Below are 22,885 nucleotides of genomic sequence, written 5' to 3'. Positions count from 1 at the left end.
AAGAGACACCAGTTGGTGACTTCTCCATCCATTAGTTGGTCAACCTACTCTAGGTTTTAATTTGAACTTAGAAAGAACTAAGAGGTTAGTTTAGCACCACTGATATCTCCTACACCACGGTGAGTGTGCACTGCTCCTCAGACATGGGAGCCATTAACAGTAAAACTCTGGAGAGGAGTATCTACAGACTAACACTAATGGCTGAGTATGATTTCCTTCTAAGTGTAGGGTCTTGGCAGTTTGTCCGTAAGTAACTGTAGAAATCTATTCTTGATCTGCATGTTCTTCTGCAGCAAGGACATTGATTTGCAGAAGGAAGGCTGTCCCAATGGAAAAATGCTGTGCAGCAATAATGTGCTAAAACAATAATTGTCAATGACAAAATGGCTATGGAAGTTCTAATTGTGTTGAATTAATGCTAATAACATGGAACTTTTTTTTTTGGCGGCTCAGGGAGCTTCATCACTTAACCAGGCGTGGTTGGTTTTTTGTTTTTGTTTTTTGTTTTTTTGTTGGTTGGTTTGATGTGCCTTCCACTGGACACATTTCTCTCTTTTGCCCTCCATTCATACCTCTTCAAATTCCATAGCACTGTTGGTAACAACTGACCTCCAATTAGAGCATTCGAGGGTCAGGGCTTCCCAGTTCTCTGTGTCCATGACACAGTTTTTAAGGTTAGCTTTAAGCCCATCTTTAAATCTCTTTTGCTGTCCACCAGCATTCTGTTTTCTGTTCTTGAGTTGAGAGTAGAGTAACTGCTTTGGGAAATGGTGATCAGACATTCGGACAATGTGGCCAGTCCAGCGGAGTTGACGGCGGAGGAGTATTTGGGATACAAGATGTTGGTTTATAAAGCTATTGGCCTCCCAAACCTCTTATACACCTGTGAAACTTGGACCATCTATAGACGTCACACTCAATTTTCCATCAGCGTTGCCTCCAAAAAGTCCTACAAATCTCTTGAAAAGACGGGCAGACAAATGCCAACTTTCTGGAATAGGCAAAGATCACCAGCATGGAAGCTATGATTCTCTGCCATCAACTTTGCTGGACTGGATTGACTAAATGTTCAATCATCATCTCCCAAAGCAATTGCTTTACTCTCAGTTTAAGAACAGTACACTGGGCAGCAAAAGAGATTTAAAGATGGCTTAAAGCTAATCTAAAGAAATGTGGAATAAACACCAAGAACTGGGAAGCCCTGGCACTTGAGAGTTCTAACTGGAGGTCAGCTGTTAGCAACAGTACTATGGATTTTGAAGAGGTACAAATAGAGGGTGAAGGGGATAAACATACAAGAAGAGGGCACATCAAGCAAACAGTTGTGGGGACCACCTTCCTTCTGGAAATCTATGTGCTCATTGTGAAAGTCTGTGCAGATCCAGAATAGGTCTCTACAGTCTCTTATCGCCAACACTCTACTCTTGGAGGTCAATCATACCTGGCCACAAGGGATAGCCTGTGGTGGTGGTGGTGGTTTGCATTCTGTATTACAGATCCCCTATTAAGCAGATTTACTAGATTTGCTTTCAAGAATAACTTCCAACTTTATGTTTTTGTAATTATGATAAATCTGATGTCCCTCTACTAATGTCATACATTTCCATTGCTTGTAAACAAAATCCTGTCCACTATAGATGCTTATCTAATGAATGTTTTTACACCTCTTACAGGCATAGAAAAGTTTTAGGTGTTGAGTATATACTTGTCACCAGAGAAAGATGGCAATGCTACAATCAGTGAAGGCAAATGAAATGAAGAGATGAGTAATTCACTAAGTATATAATGCTCCAATAGTTCTGTGTGACATATGATAATTGATCCAGAAAAAATAAATCTGCTATTGCACAATGGTAACAATAGGATGGACAGGACAGATGTCTTACAGTTAGATTGCTTAAGCAGCCTGTCCATCCTGATGTTAGCATTGTGAAAGAGCAATCGTGGAATGAGGAACTCAGACAAAGAAAGTTGAGTTAAATGTGGGCTACTTCATTCAAATTACCCTATATCTATGAGCCTAAACCTGGGTCGACTCATCCACAGGTCAATATGACTACTGTACCCTAACTCTTATTTAAGAACAGATAATAAAATATTCAATCTGCCAAAGGTTTTTTAGCAGACCTTAACTTTGAAATTACACAGAGACTTTTTCAAGCAATGACAGTACCTTCATTCTTTATCCATCTTCTTTTGTGCATATTCAAATAATGAATCCTGGAGATCATTGAAATGCCATTTGAATGACGCCAGCCATAGGGGAGGGGAGAGGAAGCTTTGCTTTTCAGAAGCAAACACTTAAAATATCAAGTCTGATCAGATAAATGCAACCATTTACCTAAAACCGAGCTGTCTCTTTGGTTGTCAGTTCTTTAATTCTCTTTTGGATAATTCAGAGGTATAATACAAATCAGCCTTCAGTAACTGATTGACAGATTAAAATGTTAACATAGTTATACTTTATACAGAATGTGGACACTTTTCTATTTAGCTCTTAATATATGCATGCCGCCTGCAATTATCTCTCAAGTATTTTTATAACATAATTCCACCTTCTGCATTGATCTCTGATGCTGGAGGCCACTTAGTTTTAAAAATCAAAGACAGAAATCGGGTCCGCCTAGTTAATAAATCCACTGAGGCAATGGCTTCATCTTTATGCATGAGTCTCCCCATCTACCACATATTTCCGAATTGCACTGTCATGGTTCCCTTGAATTTAACAGCAACTCAACAAATAGCTGTTCAGCTATTTTGTACATGGATGTATGTAGTCAGCCAAAACAAATTACAGTGTAGGTTAAAAATCACACAGTCCTTGCCTTCTTATGATCTTTAGAGACAGAACACAGAAGAATAAAATGATGGGGAAAGAAAAGAAGAAAACACTGAGAACAATATTTAATGTTGTATGTTTCTAAGAATGGAAGGTGTAATGGAAACAAATTGCCCACCAATGGGTCTCATCAAGCCTTTTAGAAATAGTATAGTGATGTAACTTTCTTTAAATATCTATAATGTATAGTTGGTTATTTGCCAGAATTTTCCAGCTTCTTCTGATTCGCTTCACTTCAGATAACGCACAGAAAAGCCTCAAGTAAATGATGATGATGCTTTATCCTCACATTTCATTTGACTTCAATGGAGTCAGTGAGATTTACTGAACATGGACCCAAATATTACTTCTGCAACTAATATGTGTCCATGGACTTTTCTGTAATCTCCAAGCATACAATGCCAACCTTCTCCTTGCTGCCCTCTCTACTTCTACAAGGAGTGTTATACTGTGGGGTTTTTTTATAAAAAAAAAAAACCCCACTGTGTTTAAAGGAATTGGACTCACAGGGATGTGTGGATTTTGAGATGATCTGATCAAAACTAATCAAATTCTCTCTCACACACACCCCAACTGTCAATAAATTCCACTTGCCAATCTTCTTTTGTTCTTAATGGGTGAGAATGTACAAGAAGCCTACCATTTGAAGAATCTATAATTTTTGGCATTCCTCGAATTCCTAATTTTCCATTAACTTACAATTATTGGTTAATGGGTGGCTTGGCCATTCATCTCCATCTCGATAGAAGAAACTTTGAATCCAAACAAACTAGAATCATCCTTGAGAGATAATGAATTTAATACGTGGTGACAACTTTGCAAAATTGGGACAAATAGAGGAAAGATATTATACTAATACAGCATAATATCCCCTTAACATGGAGCACAATGTACTATAATTTGTACTATATATTTATTTATTTATTTATTTTTATTTCGGGTACTTTTACCCCGCCCTTCTCAACCCCCGAGGGGGGACTCAGGGCGGCTTACAAAAGGCACAATTCGATGCCTATACAAAAATTATACATAGTGTACAAAACCATAGTTAAAACAATTATCACAGTTTAAACAATCATAACAATCAATATACATCACATCATATAAAAACTATTCACATGCTCAGCATTCGTCTTTCAGAGTTCCAAATTCCATTCCATTAGTCATTTCCTGGCCATTCTCAAAGTCCTTTCTTTATCTGCACGATTGTCCAAATGCCTGGTCCCAAATCCATGTTTTCAGTTTTTTCCTGAAGGAAAGGAGTGATGTCGCTGATCTAATTTCCCCGGGGAGCGAATTCCACAGGCGGGGGGCCACCACCGAGAAGGCCCTGCTAATTATCCCCGCCAACCTCACTTGTGATAGAGGCGGGGTCGAGAGCAGGGCCTCCCCATAAGATCTTAGACTCCGGGGTGGGACGTAAAGGGAGACCCGTTCGGACAGATACACTGGGCTGGAGCCGTATAGGGTTTTGTAGGTCAAAACCAGCATTTTGAATTGTGCTCGGAACTGGATCGGCAGCCAGTGGAGCTGACACAGCAGGGGGGTGGTATGCTCCCTGTATGACACTCCGGTGAGCAGTCTGGCTGCCTCCCGCTGGACTAGTTGGAGTTTCCGAACAGTCTTCAAAGGCAACCCCACGTAGAGCATGTTGCAGTAATCTAATCGGGATGTAACAAGAGCGTGGACCACTGTGGCCAGATCCGACTTCCCAAGGTACGGGCGCAGCTGGCACACATATATAACCTTTGTCCCTTCCTAACCAAAAATAGTAGCATACAGTTTTAAAGGAAGCCATCTCTGGTGCTTTACTTAGAGGAAAAAGAAAAAGCTGGGGCCTGTTTTAGTTCCCCCTCAAATTAAATATATTAGCAGAGATTCATTTTTCTTAGATCTTGGAAGTTAATAATCCCAAATAAAAATTATTTTATTTATTTTATTTTATATTATGTATATACAAGGCTACATTACAATTATAATATAACACCAAATCACATAGTGTAACTTTAATTGTTTTTATTTGTTTATCATGAGATGGGTGTGTCTTATAACAATAACCACTGTGTAGTAGTAATCCACTGTGGTCTTTAAAAAAAAACACAATTCAGTTGTGTTTGAATAATGAGAAAACAAGGAATTGCTTTTAAAAATAAAAGTGTAATTAACTAGGGTCCTTGGAACTTAACTGCAACTAGTTCTTCTACAGAGACTTCTAGCTTCCCTTTCTGAATTTCTGACTAGACTATTCAGAATATTGCATTGCCAGCTAGGTTAGACAGCAGGGGAAATCACAGGGAGAACAGTTGCTTGAGGCTTTGCACACACTTTTTTCCAACCAGCTAGGAATATACAAACACCTGCTGTTAGTTGGATGGAGGCATTCGCCTTTTCCACTTCTTCATTGTACAACTGAAAATGCTCTGCTTTGAAAAATGCTGAAATACAAGCAACATTCTCTTGTTTTGGGGCAGGACGGGGTGGGATTAACAGGGAAGAGAACAGAAAGATGCACCTTCATATTAAACTTTGAAATGACTTATGAGATATTCAAGGATATTCCACACTTGGCCCTTTCCTCTTAAGTACAGTAATATGTATCAGAATAATGCAATCCCTATGAGCTGAATTATTATCATGTTGGAGGGATTTGTTTCTACTGTTAACATGACTAGTAATTTCTTATATAATACACAGGTGACAGATGAAATAGAGATGATAGAGATGATATATGAGAGAATATGGATGAATTGTACTATCAAAGGCTTTCAAGGCCAGAATCACTGGAGTGTTGTGTGGTTTCTGGGCTGTATAGTTGTGTTCTATCAGCAATAGGAGAAAATGTTACTATAACATGGCCATAAGTCCAGAAACCACACAACACTCCAGATGGATGAATTATTGAGTATATAGATACCTCTCAGATAAATACTAGGCCTGGGTAACAACGGAAAAATTTGTTTCTAAAATCGATTCGTTGTTTGGGGGGTTTTGCGTTTCGTTATTTAAAATAATTACAAAATTTTCCTTTTAAAAAGTTCGATATTTACGAAATTTCGTAAATGTGAAAAAAATTACAAAACATTAACGAATCGATTTCTGAAACAATAATGAATCGATTCGTTAATGGCGGACGCGGCCGCGAAATACGCTAAAAAACCTCCAAAAACTTCTGAAGCTTCCCTCTCCCTCTGTTGTTGACTGTTGGTGTGATATTATAATTTTTTTTCACTAATTAAACAAAAAACTTGCCCCAGACATGCGGAAATAATAACAAAACGACCTCAGAACAATAACGAAACGAATACAATAACGAAATACGAAGCATTTACAAAACGTGTTTAAAAATTTGTTTTTTTTTAAAAAAAATGTTCGTTATCGTTTTGTAATTGAAAAAATTAACGAATTATTAACGAATTACGAATTAACGAAACGAAACCGCCCAGCCCTAATAAATACTATTCAACTGACTTGTCCTGGAATTGTAGGCTCAAAAATAATTTTACCTTCTTCCAAATGCCCAGAACTTAACTGACTAGGAGGCCAATTCCCAGAGCCCTAGAAAGAGTACCATGAGAAGAAAATGGCCAAAAAAGGCTTCCTGTATCAGCCAGGGAAGAAGGACGCACTTGGGTGCTGTGTGGGTTTGAAGTCTATGTCTGTGCATTGTGACTTCTTGTGTACCATCTCTCAAGTAGTCATTCTGTCAAATGCCAGGGTGTAGGTCATCTAAATAAACATGGCAAGTAAGCAAACAAGCAAAGAGAATTGATAGTGCAGCACAGAATTCTAGAACCTTGTTAGGAATTAGCAAACATTTGTCATTCTGACAAGTTGATACTTGTAGAGGAAGGATTTGCATTCTGCAAGGTCTATTAGGAGGTGTTATCCCCTCCCGACTCCCTTTTTAATTTGGTTTGGTCTGTGCATCTTCAGAAGAGCAGAAAAGTTCTCTTTACTGTTATCTTACTCCGGAGAGTTTCACTTCTGAGAGAGATAAAGCATTAAGCCACTGGAGAGAGAGGCCAAGCCTGCCCCTGATGGCACCTGAATACCATCAAAATTGATAGCTCTAGCATGTTTTCCCCACCCCTTTAGTCATACTAAGTGAAGAGAACTCTATTCCCTTTCAGTGTGTTTAATCAATGAGTTTCCTTATGGATGTTTGCCTTGATATTTTCAAGGCGTGATAGATTTTATAATTACAGAGTGATACATCAATTTCTATCCAAGCCTTCAAGTGACCAGTCACAATGATATTTTGGCAACTTGGAAATCAATTGGGTCAAACATCTCCCTAAGTAGATTCAGCATCTTGAATAGTGCTTGTGCTGTTATGCGCTGGGCCTATAGCAATTGGCTTTTGAACAGGACGTGCTCTTTGTGCCCAGCGGGAAGCCAGGGTGCCTCAAGTGAGGGGCTCTAAGGATTTTCCTATACAGAGTCTTTAAAAGTTTGAAAAGTTTAACAAAGTCTTTTATTATTGCTTAGGTCTTCAACAAAACAATCAAATACTTCTCAGATCTTCAACAGGTCAAACAAATACTTCAAGGCTTTGAATCAACTGGTGGCTTTCTTAATCTTGTCCACAAGGGACAGGCAACTGGCTTCATGAACTGTTTCTTTTCTTTAAGAGGAAAACCCTTTTTAACCCCTACTTTGATCTACTTTCTAAACTTTGCTGGTGTGCGCTCTACTCCTGGCTCCAAACTGCTTCTTGGGTCCCGAGTAGACCTACCAGTCAAGGCTTTGTAGATTCTTCAGCTGGAGTCCTTTGGAACTGTTTCCCCCTGGAATTTCGTAAGAAACGAAGCTACTCTACAGGTGGAGCTGATTCACGTCCTGTAGCTAAGCTTTCAACTGTAAGACTGAGCTAAAATGGCTCCCTTTCCTTCCTGAACTCTGGGGAAAGGGGCAGAACTAAAAAACCCAATGATGATAGGCAGGTGGCTACAAACCAAGGGAAGCCACCTTATTGCAAAATGCATGGAACTTTGGAATACATGTAAATACTAAAGAAAGAAAAGGAAGTTGGAGCTCCTGGTACAGCCGTACCAGCACAGTGCTGTTCAAGTTTTCACTAAAAGCTAGGATTAACTGAGAAATCGACTGACATTGAAGCTTCCACCTACCACTAAAAGACACAATGCTACAGATAACAAAGTGTTTTTGATCAGAAAGACAAACATTCCTCTTTTTTTGTTTTACTTCTTATAGTCAACATTTCTAATGGGAAGTTTAGTTCACAAGATGTCTGGAATGATTCTTCAAACAAGTATCTCTTGGTGATTCTACAGCACTATTTTAAGCCCCAGAGTTACAAACATCCAACTTACAAATGACTCACAACTATGAATAGGGCTGAAACAACAGGAAGTGAGAGAAATCTACCCCTCAGAAGGGAAATTCAGTCCTGAAAAAGTTATCATGGGGAAAAGGTATCTCCACATACCTGGAGTTATACTTTAAAATGTCCTTGTTCCAACTTATAAACAAATTTAACTTAAGAACAAACCTACAGACTCTATCTTGTTCATAACTTGGAAACTGCCTGTAGCTTTATTCCTTTACTGATTCCTTTCTTCTCAGTGGAAAGTAACACAAGAGACTAGCACATCGTCCCTCCTCTGGAGGAATCATCAGGCTTCTAAAGCTGTGCTGAAAGGAATGGGGAATTTCTTTTAAACAGCTCTGCAGTGATATAGCGTTATTTAAAACAAAATCTTTGATTTACTGGATGGCTGTAATATACTCTAAATGAGGCTGCCCTTGAAGATTATTTTCAGATTGCTAGTTATAACTAGTTTCATGGACCCTTGCCCCAACAGCTCCAGTGTCAGATAGTATGTTTCCAAGTAAAATTCAAACTGTTGGTTAGGAGCTAAAATAACTTATATGGCCCAACTACAACCTACCTAAGCTTGAAAATCTTCAATAGAGGACCTCCTCTCAGTCCCTTTACACTCATGAATTCTGAGGATACAAGGCAGCACCCCCCCCCTCCCCGACTAGATCTCCCTTCTGTGGGATAGTACAATGGCCCCCTTGCTTTTCTTTTCATATACCAGCTAACAAATACTTCTACCTATTGCACTGGAAACTGCTCATGTCAGGAAATGGGAACATCAGTTAGCTACTTCATGTTTGACATGAGATCAGGCCCTGTCTTATTACAATGGCTGCTTCTCAATAAGCCACATAACCACAGTTATTATTATTATTATTATTATTATTATTATTATTATTGATCTCTTCTTATAGCCCACTCTTTCCCAAAAGCTAGTCCTCAACATAACTTACTGGGAGTCAAGACAAATTGGAATTGAAAGTTGTGATTCAATATTGAGGTCTATGTTGCATAACTTTACACATACAATGAGAGCTGCATAACCACAGAACCTGTATTCATAGTTTCACTTGCCTGTGCCTGGGGGAAAATTGTCTCTCTAGGAATTTCTTCAGGCCCTTCAGGTGATCCTATGGTATAACATAGAATTCTATTAAAGGACCTAGCAAATTCCTATAGAGAATATTTTCATAGAAAGGTTTCAACTCTGCACCACACTGCTGTATGAACCATTCATAGTATTCAGATCTTCATCTTTCTCCGCCAGAGCTTTTTTTTAGGTGCATTACTAGATGGAGAAGACCCTTCACAAGACCTACGTGGCCAATGAGTCATGCAAAGACTCTGAAGAAAACCCACTTTCTGTTTCCTATCTATAAAACTTCTATGTAAGAAGCGATTTTGGGCAAGACATTAGCAGAGGCTGATTGGGTCCCCATATGATTTGTATAAAAATTGCTTAATATGCAAATGAGGTTGACTGGAACTACAATATGGAGAACCTATTGGAATTGAAATATTTGCAATTAAGTTGTGTACATCTCTCTCTCAGCACTTAAGTGCTATTCCCATATGAAATATGTGTCATTTGAAGGACCACATGCTGTTAGCCCCTGGCTTACCTGGCTAACCTCTGCAAAAGCATGTGGAAGAGAACAAATGTGTCATTGTTCTTTTAAAAGAGAGAGAGATATATTTCTCTGTCATTTATTCTCTCACGTTTATCTTACATTTACCATCAGTAATCAGAGAAAGTACATTCTGTCCCTTCATTTTTATCATTGTGTGAGGCAAAAATAGATTATGTTCAGAGAAAGGCTATATGCCTGCTTTTAGACACATCTCTCTACCCCCACAATTAGGCAAACAAAAAAAATGATAAGAAAATGCAAGAACAACTTCAATACATCTTCATAAATAATAATGTGTACTAAGTAAGTCTGTGGAGGAGATGAAAGAACTATAGTTCACTATATCCTTCAGAAAATAGAAGATGCAGCTCCTCACTTCACAAAAGCACACAATTTTTGGCCTTTATGACCTTTAAAAAAGAGGGGGAAACATTTTCTTTCAAGGCTCCAAGGATTTTGGTCTATTCTAGAAGCACAATGATGGTTTCTGGGGATTAGAAAAGTTGCAGACCATTCAAAACTATAGCTTCTTCATACTCCCCTGCAAACCTCCAGCATGTTTCCTTTTTTGTCCTCTACAATGAAGTGGCCTATAAACCTTTCCACAGTTGCAAGTATGAGGTTTGTGAAGTCATAGCTCTTTTCTCCAAAGCAAACCTCTCCATTCTTACAGCAGAAAAGAATAAAAAATAATTTAAAAAACCTGCCACTTTAAAACAACCAAAACAGAACATAGAAGTGGGCCTTTAGAAACTAGAAGCTTCTAAACAATTAAATTATGGTTGTCTTCCAAGACCCCTATCTTGTTTTTAATTTCTTTTCATCTAGCACTAAATGATTGCTACATGAAAACGAAACCCACTTAGGGTGGGACTACATTTGCCATTGAATCCATTACCAATCCAGGGTAGAAATGACCTGGACTGGCCCTGGAAGCAGCCAGATATATCTGGCTAAACTTCCTGCAGAACTGTGTCCACATAATCTATTCTAGATGGACCAAGATTGCACTGTCCCTGCTGAACTGTCACCTCATCATCATGTCACTACTGCCATTCTCAGCCAAACACAGATCTCCATGCAATCTCCTGGCTGATATGGGCACCCCATTCTGTCATCAGCAGAGAGACCCATTTGACCAGGAGAAAGGAGAGGGGTGATCTCCCCACCTTCTTCCTGGTTGCATGCAGAGAATGGATAATGATTGGGTTCAGATTGATTTGGACAGCAGATCAATCTGAATTGAACTTAATCCATCTGTTATAGAGCAGGAATTTAGGGGTCTTTGCCAGGAGCCAGAGACCAATCAGACTCTTTAAAGAGTTCGTTACCCTGGCGAGACAGAGAGAAGCACCCAATCCCTGATTTTTCCCAATAAAAGGTCTCACCAAGTTGAAGGAAGTGCCACCAAGGTTTATTAGCGATTCAGCTGAAAAGGCTGCAGAGCGGCAAACATTTGCCAAGCAGAGCATGTGGTTACAGAAGTAAAGGCCATTTTTATAGAAAATACAGAGTCGTGAGTTTCAAAATTCCCGCTCCCCCCTCCCGCCCAGCTCGAAGGGGATTGGCTGACACGCAAACAGCTGGAAGGAGGCTTGGCTGTCCCCCATCCATCAGGGCCAATCACAGGGCTTTTGCGGGCACCAGAGCTATCAGGAAGCTTCTGCTGCCTTGACGCTCCAGCAAATCTGAAGGGAGGGAGGCAGGATGAAGGGAGACAATGCATTCTGGAGTGGATTATGGAGTTTTAATATCCTTAGGCTTATTGAGTCCGGGGATCAGACTTCCAGAGAAGCCACTTTATTGTCCTGAGATGGGTCTGTGATAAGTATTGATGGTTTAATCCGGGTTTTCCTCTTACAATCAGATAGGGCACAAAGGGGAAAAGTTTTGTGAATGTCCTTAGTGGAAAGATTTGAAAGAAAAAACAGCTTGGAAGAAAAGAGAACTTTCCTAAGGTCATATCCCCCCCCCCCCCCCATTGTTATATGATTAAAAAGTCTGCCAAACGGAAATCCTAATGGTGGCCCAACTCCGAAGTCAAAGGGATTTCCTTTACTATTGTCCATGCAAAGAATGTCCAAAGATAAGGGTCTTTTCATGATCGCTGATTGCTTTTCCAGAGGCAGGGTAGTTTCCTTGTAGATTTCCCCCAAGGAGAGGGGAAGGGGGCAAAAGGGTCAGGGCAAGGTCAAATACATGAAGCGAAATACAGGAGAAAATATGAAAATATAGAAATTATAATACAGAGAGTAAACCCAACTACCTTCCCCCAGTGTCCATAGTTCATATTATTCATAGGAAGGTCCATAAAGGGAAATATCCATGAGGGGGAAAAAGAATCCCTTGTTTGTGAGATGGAGGACCATCAGGAGCCCAGGTGTGCCACAGATGGAAAAATTCAAATACTTTTGTGGCATGATTTTCAGTAATAAATTGGGTACTTTCTGCTGTAAACATATGAAAATAGAGCACAAAGCCCTGATTAAATGATACACACCAAACTGACCAAGGCTTAACCCTTATTATCCAGCCTGGCGTCCTTGCCCTTAGCAAAACTATAAGTTATTATCTCTTGGGGGGGGGGGTCATGTTCGACTTCACATCTGTCCAGACTGCCTCAAAGCTACAGGATACTCCAGAGCAGGGGTCCCCAAACTAAGGTCGATAGACCGGATGTGGCCATCCAAGATCATTTACCCAGCTTTTGCCTAAACTTTAGATTTATGAAATTACTTGAAGACACACAACAATGACAATCCTAATTAACATGTCTGTCAACCAAAAGTAGGCCTCACCTCCCATTGAAATACTGAGAAATTTGTATTGGTTAAAATTGTTCTTTGTTTTGATTTTTGTATTGTTCTTTCATGGCTTTTTTTGCACTACAAATAAGATATGTGCAGTGTGCAGAAGAATTTGTTCATTTTGTTTTCAAATTATAGTCATCCCCCACAACAGACAATGAACTAGCCCTTTGTTTTAAAAGTTTGAGGATCCCTGCTCCAGAATGTCCACTGCCTTGGGCCCAAATCACTGTTAACGAAAGGATTTGTAGCTTTTGGTGGGCCATTTTCAATAATTTTTGAAAACGGAACAGGGAGGAGAGAGACAAAACACCCAGCAAAATGGATTCAGGGAGCTAGATATTTTTGTTTCTGGAGAGAAAAGAGTTAAGTCCACAATATACCTGAGGTCATTGTAAAGTTCCTTTCGGAGCATGATGGGAGTTGAAGTTTTTTCTCTCTGTGTGTTTCTCAGCCAGTAAAAGCCCTGGTGGCATCCATGCTCTGATTGGCTGAGAATGTACAGCACCAGCAACTACAGTTCCCAGAACCCTCTCTTGCAATTTGCCTTATTTTAAAAAACGTTATGTTTATGCTCTATACGGTTCTGGCCCAGCTTACTTGTCCAAACGCATCTGCCTCTACGTCCCACCTCGCTCCCACCAACATCGCAAACGCGGCTGGCGGGGACGAGAGACAGGACCTTCTCGGCTGTAGCCCCCCGCCTGTGGAATTCGTTTCCAAATGAAATACGATTGACTCTATCCCTTCTGGCGTTCAGGAAGAAATTAAAATCTTGGTTTTGGGACCAGGCTTTCAGACAATAAACATAAAGCAGCACTTTGATTGGAAATAGACTGGCAAGACGATATGTATGAGGATACAGTTTTATTGTTCTATCAGTGGGCTTGTGGACTGCATATTGTTTTAATGACTGTTTTAATGACTGTTATGATAATTTGGTTAATTAATTGCTATTGTTTTAACTCTGTATGTATTTATGGTTTTATACTGTGTTATTGATTGTGGCATTAAATTGTTGTCTTTTGTTAGCCGCTCTGAGTCCCCCCCCCCCCCGGGGGGGGGGGGGTTGAGAAGAGTGGGGTAAAAATGCTATAAATAAATAAATAAATCTTAAAATAATTCTAAAAAATGAATAGATTGGTGAATTGTTTTGAAACCTGGTAGGCCTGCAGTTGTAAACAGGGTCTACAACTGAGATAGGTTTTGTGCAGATAGCCCTTAAAATGGCTGAGGATTGATCCTTTAAAGTTTCCCATTGTAGCCAATGGACCAAATATCTGCCGAATGAAAACGGAAACTCTCTTTTTGAGTAACATCCGGTAAACAGAATGAGGGGCCAGCCAGCAATGGAATCTGAAATGACATGTTTTTGGCCGAATTACTCACCTCTAGTATTCAGCAAACTCCAGAGTATCTGCTGGCTTTGCCTAAGGTAAAGTAACGCTGGTTTCATCCTGTAAAACCTATCATACTCACTGGACGTCTAGTTCCTACTTGAATAGACCCACTGAAATAATTGTTGAATGCTGAGTCAACATTTAGGCTAATCCTAAATCCTACTCTGCTCATAATGAATTAGCACCTTAATGATTGTTCATTGGAAGTGAAAACTGTTCGACGGAAAGATGAGCAGAGGAGAAAAGGGCAAAATATATTCAAACTCATTTTTACTCCCAAGGGCCAAAATATATTCAAACTTATTCCATTTCTGAAAACAGAACTTCCTCCTTCAGGAGAAATGAAAATGAATGCAAACACATGTTAGCAACCACCCAGTTCAAAATGAAAGGCTTAACCATTTTAACATTTAAATATTTTTCCTTGAAAAACTTTCTTGCATAAGAATCTGTCTTTAAAAAGTGTATGCATAGTAATATACAGGCTTAGTCAGACAATTGCTTTAGCGAACCAGCAAGTAGGATTAAAATACTTTCCTTGCTGTAAACAAAGCTCCTGAGAGATAAAGTAAACTTTTACAGAACTGTAAATTATCAGAAATAACGAACTTGGGTCTGTCAAAGGAGAAGGGAAGACCCATTAATTCAGTGGGGTTGTTCAAGGTGTTTACTCACTGTCCAACAATTTGTTTGATGGATTTATTCTACCTAGAACTAATCAATAGGATTTAAGCCAATGAATTTGTCTTAGCACCAATCTACAATCCTTAGGTTCTCTCACTAATGACTAAACTGAAAATGAGAAGGATTTGAGCCATTTTTATAGATCCTAAGTGATCAAAAGTATGGATAAAAGGCACAAGTTTACCCCATACCACAGTTATGAGATATTTGTTTATGAAACTCTTTTGGCCATTTTCCACCGAGGTATATAGAAAACACACACTATGAAGGACAGAGATGTCAAAATGGCTGATTTCTTCATTATCTGTACATTATCTGTACACTTCATTATCTGTGTTGGTTTCTAATATATGTAATTTCTTTATGCTTGTGGGCAAACAGTATTTCTTGCTGTTTCTTTGTCAGTGTTGATGTGGAGATTGTCTGGTTTGCCTACTCTGGAGCATGTACCATATAATTGCCTTTCTTTAGGGGTCCCTTTCAAATCTATGATATTATGTCTGTGTGTGTGAATCATATCTATCTATCTATCTATCTATCTATCTATCTATCTATCTATATCTATGGCTGGGTGGCTCTTTGTCAGGAGGGCTTTGATTATGTTTTCTTGCCCTGATGAAGGGAGTTGCACTGGATGGCATTAAGGCAGCGTTTCTCAACTTGGAGATCAGGACCCCTGGGGGGGTTGCAAGGGGGTGCCAAAGACCACCAGAAAACACAGTATTTCCTGTTGGTCATGGGGGTTCTGTGTGGGAAATTTGGCCCAATTCTGTTGTTGGTGGGGTTCAGAATTCTCTTTGATTGCAGGTGAACTATAAGTCCTAGTAACTACAACTCCCAAATGTTAAGGTCTATTTTCCCCAAACTCCACCAGTTTTCACATTTTAGTATTCGTGGCAAGTTTGGTCCAGATCCATCATTGTTTGAGTCCACAGTGCTCTCTGGATGTAGGTGAACTACAATTCCAAAACTCAAGATCAATGCCCACCAAACCCTTCTAGTGTTTTCTGTTGGTCATGGGAGTCATGTGTGCCACATTTGGTTCAATTTCATCATTGGTAGAATTCAGAATGCTCTTTGATTGTAGGTTAACTATAAATCCCAGCAATTACAACTCCCAAATGACAAAATCATTTTTTCAGTGATGGCCACTCCTTGGTTAGTAGGTGTCTTGTAGCCAAATTTGGCAGCATTTTGTCAAGTTGTTTTGGAGTTATGTTAATCTGACAAACAAACATTACATTTTTATTTATATAGATGCATATGTTCACCCATCATTGTTTGGAAGTAATTCTGGCAGGGGTTCAGTTTCTGCCAGCATAATCACTGGAGGGAAATAGCATGATAGAGATCACAGACGTTGTCACACATGCCACTGGAATCGCCATGGGTTGCAGTGATCCCGGCAATGCCCACATAAGGGTCGTGGGGACCTGTTGCCCCACACCCCACACTGTCCCGGCTTCCCCCCTGCCTCATCACAAGGAGGGAAACCTTCTAAATTTTGCTCAACCAATCCTTCCTAATGGTAAGACAGGGAGCCTCCCATCGTCCACTACCAGCCTATTTGCAGTGGCAAGGTATTTTTTCAAGTTCACTCATGGAGCTGCCCCAGAAGTAGTTTTACTGGGTGTGATGAGAGTTGTCCGGCTCCGTGGCTAAGCTTACAAAACCCATCTCTACCACTAAAATGAAGCCCATGTGAAGGGGTGCATAGCATCCCAAAAGCCAAGCTGTGACTACTTGGGGAGTATAAGATTTGCACACAGTGCCATATGGCTTCACACATATGAGGAAGCCATTGGATAAATATGTTTTAGGTACCTCCTTGTGCAATGTTGTCCAAAAATATTAACACTGGCATAACTTCTAGTTATGTTAGCAAATATCATTCAGAAGAATTGAGCCTAGAATTTCTTATTTCTCTACATATTTTCCAAAAAAGCAAATGCATTATCACTTACAAACAGAGATTCAAACACTTCTTTTGCTCAATCAAATGGTCTTTGCCAACACCTTATCTCCAAGTCAGAAAAGTATATTAAGCAATCCTGTGAGAGCTGCCAAAACTCACAAAATGTCTGAATTAGATTTTTCGTCCACTTACATTGCAGCTAAAAGCCAGTATCTGCAAATCGCTTATTCTGGAGCAGTCAAATTTTTTTCTTCACTTATTTCAAAAAGATTTTCTGAATCTAAAATGAAACATTAAATAATGTATCTTCTCCTGCTAACCACAGTGTTTTACATTTCGCAAACATGACTATTCCAACGGTTGTTTGTGTATGCTATTTTCTTTATTTTTCTTTAACTCAGGCACACTTCTGATGAGTTAAAGGAGTGATTCATATAATTTGGGCAAGCCAATTTAGTCATAAAAGGGAATTTCAAAACACTGTCTCAGTACACAAATGACTGCCTTCTGCTATTACATCAATGTCAAACATTATCACAGGGTGCTGTAATAATGCCTCTGCTTCTTAACTAAGGAGGGGAGAATATTAAACTCTAAAATGTGTTTGGCACTCCTCAGAACTGCAAAGTTAAGCTCTCTAAACACTGTATGGAACCACATACCCCACAGCTGTTTCAGTGTGATGAAAGTGTTCTGGTTAAAATCTCAAACAAGTGGTAAGACAAATTCCAAAATTGAGGAAGCACTGTTTATGTCATCTTTTTTAACATCTTATTTCTCTGGAATGTGTTTCAGTTGCTTTTTCTATGACTATTAGTTCATTTAATTCAGAGACAAATGGTCATGCAGAATATGCCAGAAATTCTATTTGCTGTTTCTCTTTTAAGATTCGTGTTTTTACTAGATTTTAATTTTTTATATGGTTTAACTTTTGTGTGTTGCAAATTTTAACTATGTTTGTTTTAATTGTTGTAAGCCACATCCAGTCCCAAACTGGGGGAAATATGGGATATCTTGTCCTTCTCCTTCTCCATCATCATCATCATCATCATCATCATCATCAGGAAATTGCATCTTTGGATGGCACTACATGAAGGGGAAAAAAAACCTGAAGTTTACCCTGAATTGACTATTGGCTGTCCTCATGACATTCAAGTATTTCCAGTGAGTATCACAAGTTTTCCAGAGTTAAAGCAGTTTTGACTGACTTCAGTGGGAATGCTGTGGGCTTTGCTGAAAATTCTGGAGTGACTCTTATCTTTGGGGCCATCTAGGCAGCTAGATTGGGTCTGATTCAGACCAGTCCACTGCCATCACATTTTCTCTGCACTCAAAGGCTCAGGGAAAAGTTAATGGATCATGCTGTGTTGCCACAGTGTACTGGTCACAGGGGTTGATCTAAGCTCCATGCCATTGCACCTATGAAGCCAGGAAAATGTTGGGAAGATCAGCCCTCCCCTTCTTCCTGATAACATGAGCACCTCTTCTGCTATCAGAATGGGACACTAATGATAGCCAGGAACTTGCATGGAGCTCTGTTGCCAGTTGAGACTTACTTACTTACTTACTTACTTAGGCAATCCCTCATTGGCCGAGAAGGATAGTCTTCCAGGATCAAATTTCTTGTAAGTCTGTATGTGGCTGTGGAGCCCTATTCTTGATCTGCATGTTCTTCCGCAGTGAGGGCATCAATTTCCAGTTGAAAGGCCGTCTCAGTCAGGGTTGGCTTGATACACCTTCCTCTGGGCACGTTTCTCTCTTTCACCCTCCAATCGTGCCTCTTCAAATTCTGCAGCACTGCTGGTCACAACTGACCTCCAGCTGGAGTGCTCAAGGGCCAGGGGGGCTTTCCAGTTCTCAGTGTCTATGCCGGAGTTTTTGAGGTTGGCTTTGAGCCCATCTTTAAATCTCTTTTCCTGTCCACCAACATTCCATTTTCCGTTCTTGACTTCAGAGTAGAGCAACTGCTTTGGGAGACGGTGGTCGGGCATCCGGACAACGTGGCCGGTCCAGCGGAGTTGATGGCGGAGGACCATCGCTGGTGGTCTTTGCTTCTTCCAGCAGGCTGACATTTGTCCGCCTGTCTTCTCAAGAGATTTGCAGGATTTTCCAGAAGCAGCGCTGATGGAATTGTTCCAGGAGTTGCATGTGATGTCTGTAGACAGTCCACATTTTGCAGGCATATAGCAGGGTTAGGAGGACAATAGCTTTATAAACAAACACCTTGGTATTCCTACGGATGTCCCAGTCCTCAAACACTCTCTGCTTCATTTGGAAAAATGCTGCGCTCGCAGACCTCAGGCAGTGTTGTATTTCGGTGTCGATGTTGACTTTGACAGAGAGGTGGCTGCCAAGGTAGCGGAAATGGTCAACATTTTCTAATGCTACACCATTAAGCTGTATCTCTCGCATTGGAAAGGGGTTGGCTGGTGACTGCTGGAATAGCACTTTAGTTTTCTCGAGGTTCAATGGCAGGCTGAGCTTCTCGTATGCTTCTGCAAAGGTGTTTAGAGTGGCTTGTAGATCTTCTTCTGAATGTGCACAGACAACGTTGTCATCAGCATACTGGAGTTTTATAACAGAAGTTGTAAAACTTGGTTTTGGCTTTCAGTCTGCTGAGGTTAAACAGCTTGCCATCTGTCCAATAGATGATTTCCACTCTGGTGGGAAGCTTCCCATCAACAAGGTGAAGTATCATAGCGATGAAGATGGAGAATAAAGTTGGGGCAATAACACATCCCTGTTTGACACCTGATTCCACCTTAAATGGGTCACTTTGGGAGCCACTGCTGTCCAGGACTGTTGCGATCATGTCATCATGGAGGAGCCGCAGGATGTTCACAAATTTGTTAGGGCACCCAATTTTTTCAAGGATGGTCCAGAGAGTGCTGCGATTCACTGTGTCGAATGCCTTTGCAAGGTCAATGAATGCCATGTACAGAGGTTGATTTTATTCCCTGCATTTTGCCAGTTGGGAGCAGCAGTGGTGACACCAAAGGTGAGGTGAAAGCCCTGCAGGGCTGATATGATCTTATTTTAGCTGAACCATATAGATACCGGTGTAACACTACAGCAGGTGCAACAGGATGCATGTAGCCTCCTCCAGGGCCATTTCTGCACTGGATTTACCAATTACTATAGATTTGTCCTTTGAGAAGTTTGACAGTTTATACTTGTTAAGAATTGATTAGACTGAAACGATCCCTGATCTTTTACTGAAAGATCACTTTAAGTACTTTTACACCTCAGAGTTTGCAAATTTTCTTCACTGATTGCTACATTGTTAGGAGGAATCATGGTGAGCAACATATGAATATATCTCATCTTTAGAAGACATGCATGGTATTTGTGTATAAGGGTTGTCACTGGTTGCCATTCTTACAGTGGAATTATTTGTAGTATTCTAATTTATGATTTGTAATAGTATAATATTGTATCAGTCCATTAGAATATAATAGTTTCATTAATCAAGAAAAAATTACAAAGCTACCAATCCAGAAATATAAATCTATCATAGGTATTGCAATGCCGATTATATTGTTTTCCAAGACTAAAATACTATTTGAAATGTGTCAGTAGTTTTTGTTGGGTGAATGAATAGCAATTCAGTGAAAAGCTTCATTTATTCATCCAGGATTTTGACAAATGTTAGCATTCATTTGTTTTCCATCACCCAGTTAGAAGCAGGTAATTTGCACTGTGCAATGAAATATGAGTAGGAGTGTATCTCACAGAATGTTAATACTATTCATTTCCTCACCTATTTCTAGTTTTATCAGTAGATTACATACAGGAAAGCAATGTATTTGCATCTTGATGTTTAGGTCATGAATTTTCGATTTACATACCTACTGTATATATTCATGTATAACTCTAGAAATTTTAAATAAATAAAATCAACCCCACACACTGGATTAACTTATTAACAGGTTGATATAATTACTAGTCATGTGCCCGGTAACCATTTCATCCCTTTAATTCATGTTTTTGTAACATTTGTTTTATTCGGAAGGCACAAAATTGTAAACTCCTCTCCAGTACAAAAATTACAGTGAACCAAAATGAAAGTGGGAACAGTGGCCATTTGGTCACCTGCTTTTCGGCCCACATAGTGCTCCTCACATAGCCCATGGAGAAGATGCTAGTGTATCTTAAGCCCAGGCTTTAATCTCGGTTCTCTTCTGCAGGTGGAGGTGAAAATATCTCAGAATTAGTGGTACCTTAAGCCCAATCTTTAATCTCAGTACTCTTCTGCAGATGGAGAGAAAAAAATCTCAGAATTATTTATTTATTTACCACATTTGTATATTGCCTTTCTCAGTTAGAAGGCGACTCAAAGCGGTTCACAGTCAGCAACTATTCGATGCCGTAACAGTTATAAACACAATTAAAACACTTATAAAAACAAATTAAAACATTAGCATATGATATAAAAACCATTAAACCTATAAAAACATAATCCTCGGTGTCGCCTTAGTAAAATCATCATCCAATTGCATCTTCAGTCGTTCCATAAATTCATATTTGCCTGATTATGGTGCATTAGGGAAAGCTTGCTCAAAAAGCCAAGTTGTAACCTTTTTGGGGAATGTCAGAAGAGAAGGGGTGATCTTATATCCCTGGGAAGGCCATTGAGAAGGCCCTGAGAAGGCCCTATCTCTCGTTCCCACCAAACGCATCTGCGAGGGAGGAGGGACCGAGAGCAGAGACTTCCCAGAAGATCTTAAGGTCCTGGATGGTTCATAAAAAGAGATACATTCAGACAGATAAGCTGGACCAGAACCATTTAGGGCTTTATAGGCTAAAGTCAGCACTTTGAATTATGCCCGGAAGCAGACTGGAAGTCATTGGAGCTAGCGCAGCAGAGGAGTTGTGTGCTCCCTGGGCACCGCTCCAATTAGCAACCTGGCTGCTGCTCATTGGACAATTTGAAGCTTCTGAACAGTCTTCAAAGGCAACCCCACATAGAGAGCATTGCAGTAGTCTATATGGTATGTAAACAGAGCATGGACTATCTAGCTAAGTCAGACTTCCCAAGGTATGGGCGCAGCTGGCGTACATGTTTTAATTGTGCAAATGCTCCCCTGGTCACCGCTGAGACCTGAGGTTCCGGGCTCAGCAATGAATCCAGGATCACACCCAAGCTGAGAACCTGCACTTTCAGGGGGAGTGTAATCCCGCCAACACAGGCTGTAACCCTATTCCCTGTTCGGCCTTGCGACTGACCAGGACTACCTCTGTCTTGTCTGGATTCAATTTCAATTTGATATCCCTTTTCCAGATTGTCACAGCAGCCAAGCACCAGTTCAGAACCCAAACAGCGTCCTTAGTAGCAGGTGGGAAGGAGTGACAGAGTTGGACATCATCTGCGTACAGGTGACACCGCACCCCAAAACTCCAGATGATCGCCCCCAGCGGCTTCATTTAGATGTTAAACAACATGGGGGACAGTATAGAGCCCTGAGGAACCCCTCAAGACAATGGTTGTAGGGATGAACAAGTGTCTCCCAATAACATCTTCTGGGAATGGCCCTCTAGGAAGGACCGGAGTCACTGCAGAACAGTACCTCCAAGGCCCATTCCTGTGAGATGTCCCAGAAGGATACCGTGGTCAATGGTATCAAAGGCCACTGAGAGGTCCACCAGAACCAACAGGGACACATTCCCCCTGTCTAGCTCCCAGCATAGATCATCCACTAAGGCGACCAAGACTGTATCGGTTCCATGTCTCAGCCTAAAGCCAGACTGTGCCGGATCCATATAATCTGTGTTTTCCAAGAATACCTGGAGCTGTGAGACCACCACATGTTCCAGGACTTTGCTCAAGGAGAGAAGATTGGAAACAGGCTGATCGTTGATGAATTGAGTGGAGTCCAGTGATGGTTTTTTCAACAGCAGTTTTATTACAGTTTGTTTTAAGCTCGTTGGAATATTGTCACCTTCACCCACTCGGCCAACCCCCCTCTAGCTTCCTTTGAAAGCCAGGATGAGCAGGAGTCTAGGATGCATGTGGTCTCTCTCATCCCTCCAAGTATCTTGTCCACATCCTTGAGTTTCACCAATTGAAATTAATCCATCAAAATCAGACAAGTAGGTGCTCGTGTTACATCCTCAGAGACTGCCATTAGTGGTATCTTAAGTAATTCTGATGCTTTTAATCCAGGTCATAATGAAGGCTATAAGGACAAACCATGCCATTGCCAAAAATGATGGGAAGGGGAAGGGAATTTGCCCCCATTGCTGCCAGTTAAAGAAGAAGTGAAAT

Source organism: Anolis sagrei, chromosome 5 (assembly GCF_037176765.1).
Source record: "Anolis sagrei isolate rAnoSag1 chromosome 5, rAnoSag1.mat, whole genome shotgun sequence".
Classification (NCBI taxonomy): Eukaryota; Metazoa; Chordata; class Lepidosauria; order Squamata; family Dactyloidae; genus Anolis; species Anolis sagrei.
This window is presented reverse-complemented; position numbering follows the sequence as displayed.